Source organism: Equus przewalskii, chromosome 17 (assembly GCF_037783145.1).
Source record: "Equus przewalskii isolate Varuska chromosome 17, EquPr2, whole genome shotgun sequence".
NCBI classification, from domain to species: Eukaryota; Metazoa; Chordata; class Mammalia; order Perissodactyla; family Equidae; genus Equus; species Equus przewalskii.
In genome coordinates this window covers 31982976-31992935 of record NC_091847.1, presented here as the reverse complement: position 1 = coordinate 31992935, position 9960 = coordinate 31982976, and positions in this window count along the sequence as shown.

Genomic DNA, 9960 nt, shown 5'->3' with positions numbered 1-9960 from the left:
TTGCATAATTAACTGCATATAAGGCATGCCTTAGAAATGGTTTCTTTAGTGATGCAGTCTCGGTGAGCCGAGTCGTCAAAAGAAAGATTTCTTGGACTCTCAAGTTCTGGCAGTAGTGCTCCTTTATTCGGAGAATAGCATGGAGTAGCATAGGGATAGGACCCACGGGCAGTGAAGAGCTGCAGGCATGGGGACAGGACCCATGGGCAATAAAGAGCCACAGCATAGGAACAGGACCTACGGGCAGTAAACAGCTGCAATGTGTTGTGGGTTAGAGCTAAATTTACAAGGCATGGGTATGTGCGTTATTTCTTTACAAGACAAAGGAAAGATCATGAAAAAAATTGTTAAAATGGTATCAGTGCAGGTGGGGTCTGGTTATTGGGTGGTCCTATAACTTTGGATAGAAATCAGATAAGATCAGGTCAGGATGCCCGGAGGATGATATAAATCAGTATGTAGGGCAGGACATCTTGGACTTCTCTCCCTGGGCAGCCTTGATCCTCATCATTTAGTACTTACTGTTTCTGATTTGTGTTTAATAAAGTGTGTTTTGGTTTACCGGTTTGCACTGTAAGCCTGAGAAATCAATTATCAAGGGTTGTAAAGCAACCCCGAGAATCATTGTAATCATAGTTTTCAGATAAAAATACTCGATATGGCTCATCTACTGGTGGAAAACCCAGAGCAGTACCACTGTACATTTCTGTGTGGAGCGCACACCTCTAAGATAGCCCGGACCTTTTTCTGCTTTAGCCTCAGATTATTAGCAAAGATAGTAGGCATTTATGGGTTGTCCATTGTAGGCAGCTGCAGTAGGGTTACAGTTTTCTCCTGTCTATGGCTTTAATTTGCACTGTTATGTGTGGCTTTCCAAATTCCAACAGACAAGTTCAACTATGTCTCATTTACAATAAAATTTGTTTTCGATTCAGATTTCATCAACCAGCTTAGATTTGTAAGAAGGGCAACAACACCAAATCCTGTTCCTAGTTTTGATTATCTATGTGGAATTTTTTTAAAGAACTCTCTGTTTTGACGATAAACAGGAATATTCCATTTGGCCGTACTTACAATACAGGGGCTGTATTTGGAAAACATTCATTAACATTCAGTAATTTAAGAATCCTTAGTGTCTAATTATCAAAGTGAGTTTAATTACCACAGGCACCCATTCATTTAACTGGCTGGAAGCACAAGAAGAAATTAAATGATACCAATGCCAATTTGGCCCCAAAGTCTTCATTCCATATTTATTTATCATATTCATAAGAAAAGTGTTCTTGGTGATTGTCCTTACTTCCGTGTGCTGGAAACAAGCCCACAAAACCACAACAGCAGCTCAGCATTCTCTACTCAAGAACCCAGTTAAAATTAAAAGAGCCTGGCACCTTCAGGTATCATATAGTATAAGTTATAAATCCTCTCTTGCTATTGGAGGACAACAGGATAACTGGTTTCATAACAAATCACCATATGTCTAACAGATATTTATCACAGGCAGATGTGACAGGTAGTGGAGAACAGACTGAAAATAAATAAGTCTCTGCAGTATTATTATCATTTTGCTCTACCTAGAAGTGTCATTGCTTTGCTCCTTCCCAAAGCCAGGGAGTTCTCTGAGCATCCATTGTTGCTGATGCTGATTTCACTGGCCAGAGATGCTGACTACTTTGGCTTTTCCCCTCAGAAGGTCAGCCAGAGGTTACAAGGGTACTCATGTCCTGTTTACCCAAAGAGGACCTCCTGTTCTGTCCCTTGGCATGACCACTTTCACAGTTACTTACGTGGAAGGCCCTGCGTCGTGCTGGCAAGGAGAACACCAGTCAATTTCACCACCTTCTCATATTGTCAGCTCTGGGAGCATCAGCAAGATCTGCCTTTCAGCAACTTTGAGAGAGATGGAGATCCTACTCTCTGAAAGGGGGGAGAGGAGAGCGTCTTAGAAACTGTGGCAAAAATGATCTCAGGGTCTGAAAAGAATACAAACAAGGCTGGCAACAAGGGTTAACAATATGATAGGTCACCGCCTATCCTAGGGTGGAAATGACAGCTTACCACTATACATTTTTCTTTCTAAATCCATTTTTTTATTTTTGTATTTTCATGTAAGATGGTCTCCTTTCTGTATTTCTGATTAGTATTTCAGATTTTTGCATTTCAGATTTGGGTAATCTGTTACCCAAGTATACTAATGTCTATCACAACTCCTAGTAGATGTTCAAGAAATATCAACTGATTATGATTTACTATCTGGAGGGATAATGAAAGAAACTCTAATTTTTTTTAACAAAGTGCTTTTCTGAGCTTTAAAAAAAAAAGCTACAGGTTGTTGAAAAGGTATCAGCCACTTGAATCAATAAAAATATCTGAGGGTCATCTCCTTCCGCCTGCTTAATATGAGAATAGTGTCACAATTCCAATTTCCGAGACTCAACATTTACCAGAGTAATTGCCTGCATCATTGTGGACTCGTGTTCATTCTGTCTTCTAGCTGGCAACCCTTTTGATTTATATAGCATTGAAAAGTCAATGGTGAGACTTACATTCTTTCTATCCCACTTTCAAAATCTTGGCAGATCTGATTTTCAAAGTGGTCTGAAAGAATGAGAATAAGGCTGCTGAAACTGCCTGATTTTCCACCATGAATCTTGTTTAAATCTTAACCACAAATAATTTAACATGCTGTTTGTTGCCGAAAGATGCAGCCAAGTCTTCCCATTATTGTTCAGGAAAGCGCGACTCTTAACACAATGCCGTCTCCAGTCCATCTCTGTTTTTAAATGGTGGCCCACTTATTTTGAGTTACAGTCCCGTGAGTTCACACATACATCTCATTTTCCTGTAGAAACAACTTGAACTAGTGCTTTAGCAAAAATTTTTAAAAGTAAGGTAAAATATTATATATTCTAGTGCTAAATTGCTTGAATAACACATAATTTAAAAAAGAAAAGAAACGGAAAAAAGGCTGATCAGGAAGGCCATGGCCAAATTAGACCCACTAAGGTTATAACTGAAAGGGTTTATTTGTGTAATAGAGCCCATTTCTGTCCTAATGCAAGCCTGCCACATCTGGACACCAAATTTATTCCTATTGATTTTCATCTTCAATTTTAAAAGCATCTCTTGAAAGGCTGCTTGCACAGCCAACAAAATAACATCTAAAAATTACCCTTGAACATCAGTATTGGGTCTGGTTGACTGATATCTCAGACTGATCATCCTAATTTGAGTACCATATGCAACTATATTTTCCGGAATCCAGAGTACCAGAGTAGGCAGGTATATTGTGAATAGAGATAGAGGTAGAGGTAGAAGTAGAGAAAGAGAGAGACTGACAATGAAAGAATAGAGACCCAAAGGGCTGGCAGTCAGCAGTAGAGTAGAACAGCAAGCAAATTCGTTAATTATACCTTCCTGCTTCAAATGAGCAAGCTAGTTATTTGTTTACCTAAGAGTCAGTAGTGCCCCCAGGCTACAGACCATAATAAACACCAACAAAGGCAACGATGTTTGCCATAGGATGAATATATTTAAATTTCAAAGTTTATGTCTATCTCACCCAGAGCAAAGTTCAGGCAATATATCTATGTGAAACCCTAAAACAGAAAGCACAGTCTTTGGAATCTAACTTTATAAAAGAAGAAAATATATTAAAAACCAATTTGGGGGCCGGCCCAGTGGTACAGCGGTTAAGTGAGCATGTTCTGCTTTTCGGCAGCCTGGGGTTCGCTGGTTTGGATCCGGGTGCGGACATGGCACCGCTTGGCAAGCCATGCTGTGGTAGGCATCCCACGTATAAAGTAGAGAAAGATGGGCATGGATGTTAGCTCAGGGCCAGTCTTCCTCAGCAAAAAGAGGAGGATTGGCAGTAGTTAGCTCAGGGCTAATCTTCCTAAAAAAAAAAAAATTGTTCTTCCCCACCTATCAAGCAGTTCAGAGAAACATCTGCATCTATTGCGGGTTGTCAGACTACACGTGTGTGTCACCTTCAAGAAAGTAAATATATGAAAGGGTATAGATTTTCTGTTCTATTTATAGTAAATTATGCTATATGCATGTATGTATAATAAGAATGGTAAATATTTACTGAATATCTACGGTGGACCGGGCACTTGTAACTGGTACATTATGCATGAATAATTATGGAATAATCAAAAGACTCTCTTTTGTTCTTTTTTGGTATCCCACTATTCTTTTTAAATGTTAAGTACCTGCCTCTGCTCCTAAATGAGTATCAGGAAGGACCATGAGCTTCTCTCCTAGTGTTCTAAGTTTACTTTAGGTAATACAGAGATTTCACATCAAAAATTAGAATATCCAGTACGTAATAATAATCATCAAACTCACAGTGTGATTTAACATCAAATCTCAACTCCTTCCCCACGTCTGCAAACTCGAAGTGGGAAAGGGGTGTGGAGGGCTTCTCTCCTTCATCCTCTTGCTTCTGTCCTCTCCCTTGCACCCCACCTATGATGGGTAATTTTGTGTGTCAACTTGGCTAGGCCACGATACTGAGATATTTGGTCAAACATTATTCTAGATATTTCTGCAAAGGTGTTTTTTAGATGACATTAACATTTAAATCAGCACACTTCGAGTAAAGCAGATTGTCCTCCATAATGTGAGCGGGCTTCATCCAATAAGTTGTAGACCTTTAATAGAACAAAGACTCACCTCCCTCAGCAAGAAGGAATTCTGCTTGCAGACTGCCTTTGGATTCCTCGAACTGCAACTCTTCCCTGGGTCTTCAGCCTGCCAGCCAACCCTGCAGAGCCTGGACTTGTCAGGCACCACAACAGTGTGAGCCAATTTCTTAAAATAAGTTTCTCAATAGAAAGATAGATAGGTAGGTAGGTAGGTAGATAGACAGACAGATAGGTATCTACCTCTGTCTCTATCTCTATCTCCACACACACGTATCCTATTGGTTCTGTTTCTCTGGAGAACATCGATTAGCACAACCAACCACCTTGCCTTTGGGGCCAGAGCTCTGGTGAGGGAAGAAGGAAGAGAAGGCTAAGAAATGTCTTCCTTGAACAGTCCTTTGTGCCCGGCAAATGTTGAAAAAGCTGCCATTCTCTCTGGAACACTTCCTTGACTCTTCCTGAAGCTCATTGCAGAGGCTGGGTGGACCTGCGCTCTTGCAATAACCTTGAACCAAATATGCATCTCTGTATTGGGCAGTCACATGCGATTCCCTTTACAGCCTCTAGCACATTGACGATGCTCCTTTCCAGCTTTAGCTGCTGGGGCCCTTCATCCCTCCCAGGCAACTCAGTCAGTACTAGTACCAGGTAAATTTCTCCTGGGTAGTCAGCATCTAGTCCACGGGAAATGCTGCTGCATCCTTTGCCCTCACAAATACTTGCTCTGCAGCTGCCTGTAACCCAGCAGTTCGGTCTTTCCTCTGCTATGCAGGCACTGAGCTCATCTTTGTCTTTTCATCCTTCATGATCAATGGAGCAGGAGTCAGGTCCTTTTCCACAATGTTCTCTAGTCCCAGACAAGGTATATCAAGGTCTCAAAGTGGTCTCATTGAAGACCTTTCTCACTGCAAAGTTAAAAAACAGCTGATTAAAAGATAAGAAGACCACATACCCCAAACACCCACCCCAAAAGGAATTGTAGGGACACAGAACAGCTATAGATGTCTTCAAAGAAATCTCTTCCTGAACAGTTACTCTATTTCTCCTCTCTTTATATCTGATAGTTTCAAAGAGGCTGGGGGTTGTAGAGTTGTATAGCCAATTCATTGCACTTTTCTTTGCAATTTCCGAAATCAGCTTCTAGGTCACCTTGATATCTATATCTATCACTCAGACACCTCAGTAAAAACAGACATGAGGAGTCACGTTTGAATTTCTTTCTATACACTGTTTTAAGCACTAAACAGGAATTGTCTGATTTCATTCCCGCAACAGATTCACAGGGAAGGTACTTATTCCCATTTCACATATCGTGAAACTAAGCCAGGCATACTAAATAACCTGCCGTGGGTCACCTGATTACTGTCAGATCTGAGTTGCAGACCCAGAGGGTCTGCTTCTGATTGGAAATCCTAACCACTGCAATGGAATGCCAGTCACAGAATGTTTACTTGGCACCATTTCAAAATGCAAGTGTACATCCTGATAGGCGAGTTTACAATTTAATTAACTTCTTTTCAGGAGAAGAGAGACGCACATTTCTGAATTTTAGAAATCGATCAACGCTCTGTAAGACCTGGGCACTGGGACTTCTTGTAAGAATCGATTTAGTACCTATGAGCAAGTCGGGGCTGTACTGTGAACAACTTGGAGGACAGTGAATAAAGCATAAATGAGATATTAAATCAGTACTCTGGAATGGAGGAAGAAGGCATGATTTTACTTGAATCCATGCATTCTAATTCCTCTATTATTAAGCTGGTCTATGAAAGGGGGGACATGTGCAAAGATGGCATAGGAAGTCCTGTTATGTTGCCTGATTTCAAAGGGTTGGGAAGCCTCCTGCCCCTCAAAGACGTATTCTCCACTGGCTTTTGGATGATTAATATCCCACAGCCATGGATACTCTCGCTTTAAACTCTCTTGGCTTAGGACTGTGTTACGCATTAAGATGTAATGCCTCTGGGAGAATTAACACTTTATCACAGGCTTTCTTTTACTCCTTTCTCTGTAAGTGTTCATTTGTTTCATTACAGAAAGCAAGTGAGGAGAGGAAAAAGGAGGAAAATTCACCATAAAGTAGAGAGAAAGAATGCTTTCATCAAAACTGAACTGCATCAAATCTGCCCACTGGATAATTTTATGAATGTATAGATCAGCTGTTTCTGAGCTGGAGTGGTTGTGGACCACTGACTGGGCCACACTGTGGGGGATTCCAAGGGATGCACCAAGCATTGCCGTAGGCCAAATAAATAATTCTCAGCCCTGTTTGTGGCAGGGAGGAAAAATGGGATGTTACAAGTTGAAGTTTGAGCAGACTTCTCTGAGACAACAGGAAGAAAGATGCTTAATGGGGCTTTTTAGATGAATCATAGCACCCAGGATAGTAAGAAAGAAGAGATTAAAATTTCTCCATGTAGTGAAATAACAGAGATTTTTGTTTTACCCCTGATGCCAAAGACAGGGTAGGTGGAAATCCTGACTGCTGTGCTGGGGGGACCCGAGGTGGTGAGGGAGGAGGGGTGTTAGAGGTGGGAGAAATTCTTGGCTAGAAGAGAGCAGATCCCAGCAAAACGGAGTCAGGCTAGGTCCTGAGAAGAGCTAGAAAGAGAGAGGGCAGAGAAATAGTATTTGGTAAGGAATGCTGGACAAATGACTGAAGTGAGATGTTCGCTATTCAATTGTAAATGGCCTTTTTTGTTGTGGGGTGATTACATTCTTCTATTACTCAAAACTTGAAGGAAAGTCGTATATACAACAATAGTGTGTTAATGATATTTTAGCAAATAAAGAGGAGGAATGTGTGAGCATGTACGGGATGATGATTTAGATGGAAGGACAGCAGCTATGAAGGCAAGGTGAGGAGTGGGAAAAGGAGAATAGAGTTAGAATGAAAAGCATCCTTCTCAGGAATCTTCAGGAACATAGTGGGAGAGGCTGAACACACTGCAGACGATTAAGATGGGGACCTGGGAATTTCTCTTGGCTATCAAATAAAAGGATGACTGTGGACTGCAAAACATGGAGACATTCACGTAACCTGTATGTATTATATTTTCCAAATGTTTGCAAATGCAATCATACTTAATTATATATATACACAGACATATGTAAACATATATAAAACATTATAAATATATGTAAATATATATTATAAAAATACATATAAAATGACAATTCATAGGAGTTTTTATATTACGTATTTTTCTGAATCATGGACACTACAATCATGTTGGAGATGGCAACAATTATTAATATTAAAAAGGAATACACTTGAACGAGATGAAAGGGAAAGTCTGCAAAATCTCCTTCAGGTTTCCGATTCTACAAGAACTCTATCTAGAACTGGATTGAAAATCCGTATAGAAAGATACAGTTTTCCCATGAACAGCGTGGCTTCTCCCACACTCACTTGCTAGAATCGTGTTTCTTCTCAGGACACGTATTTTGAGAACCATTGCATTTCACTTCCACATCCCCATGGTGCTTCAGGCCTGAATATTAACAGAAAATTAAGTCAGAGACAAGACAAATTTATTCATCCACTTTTCTTGTTTTTGTTACTCTTTTAATTTTAATACATGCACTTTCCTACATAAATAGGATATTTAGCTATGATTATCATTTATTAATTTCCCCCCCAACTACAGCTATCTTGTCAAGGTTGGGGTCCTTAAGGAAGCAGCTGAGGAAACATATACTGCACACGTGGGCCGAATTATTCTCAGGGTGAGAAATTAACTAAAAATGAGTAATATGCTCTCAATTTAAACGTGGCAGGAGAGATTGTACTTTCATCCCCAAATTGAAATCAGATTTTCTCCACTGGGGCTTCTCCAGCTTTGGCACAGCCTATTAACAAGGTGAGCTTGGTTCCTTACGGTATAATAACAACACTGGGTTGGGGTTAGAACTCCATGTGGTTTAGTGGGGAAGACGAAGATGATGCTAACAGGAGAGGAAAATCAAGCTAATGGGAGAACCCTGGATTCTACTTTCATCACCAAATAAATGAGCATCAACCGAGCCTTAAAAAAATCCGGCACTATTGGTTCTTGTTGCTCAGTTTTCACAATTAACACACTCCTTAAGCATCTATAATGATTCTTAGACACTTCATGGACGCATTTCATTTCTCAGGAAGAAATTCCTTTTCTGTATCGTTAAAGGTATCTGTAACAAAGCATATGATGAAGTGGCCCTAGATATTTCTGTTTTTTATTCTAAGATGTGATTTCTCTATTTCTCTCGCCTTCAAATGTCTTATTACTAGAGAAAGAGGGAAGGCAAGAAAGAAGAAAAAAGGAATATGGAGTTTATCAATGGTCGGGTTATTTAATACTTTTTCAAAGTATGTCAATGAATTTTAAAAGTATATTTTCCTTAAGTAGCATCTGAAGTTCCTTGAGGAGAGGTTAAATTTTGTTTGTTCGTTTGATACACATCTGTCACGGTAATATCACAGCAATCCTCAATCTTGGCCGCAGGCTAGAAACACCTGGAGAGCACTTAATCATATTAGTGTGCAGGCCCCCTGCAGACCAATTAAGTCAGCATCTCTCGGGGGTGAGGCACAGACCTGTGTAGTTTCAGGAAGCTCCAAGTGATTCTAACGTGCAGGCAGGATGGAGGGTAGCAATGTTATCTATTGTCTTACCTAGAATAGGTGTCATTGCTATTTTTAAGGAACTACTAAATTGTTTTAATCACCACACAATTCCCATGAAAACATAGATACAGCACAGTTTTTCTATAATAAATTATCATTAACCTTTTCCATGGTTAATTAGATAAAGCGTTTGTTGAAAACAAGCAAACAAAAAAAGCCGCTAACTTCTTTGCACATCTATTTCATCTCACTTGGAACAGGTCCCTGAGAGAACAGCTGCTTAAAACCCCATGAGATGCCTTCGGATAGCTGACACGTTCCTACACTTCTACCAGTAATTTTTGTTTTAAAGAAAGGGACACAAAAAGAAAATGAAAGAGCTTTCTTTGAATAGGGCACTTCCTGGACAGAGTGGTCAAAATATGATTCAAAGAATATTTTGTGATGATCAAAATTATAAAAATATAGTTCAAAGGGATATTAGTTAAAAACAGTTGAGACGAATTTTTATGCCTGTCTGATACTGTCTTTGGGATAATAGATGTATAAAAGAAGTGCTAGGCAATGCTCCTGCTTTTTCTTTGTTTATGAACTCCCGGAGAGATTGACCCTGGTGTCCTCCCCTGAAATACGGGAAGACAGAACCTCAAGGTGACTGAGCAGTAAGTAATGTAATGGAAGAAAAAGTGATTCGCAGGTTGC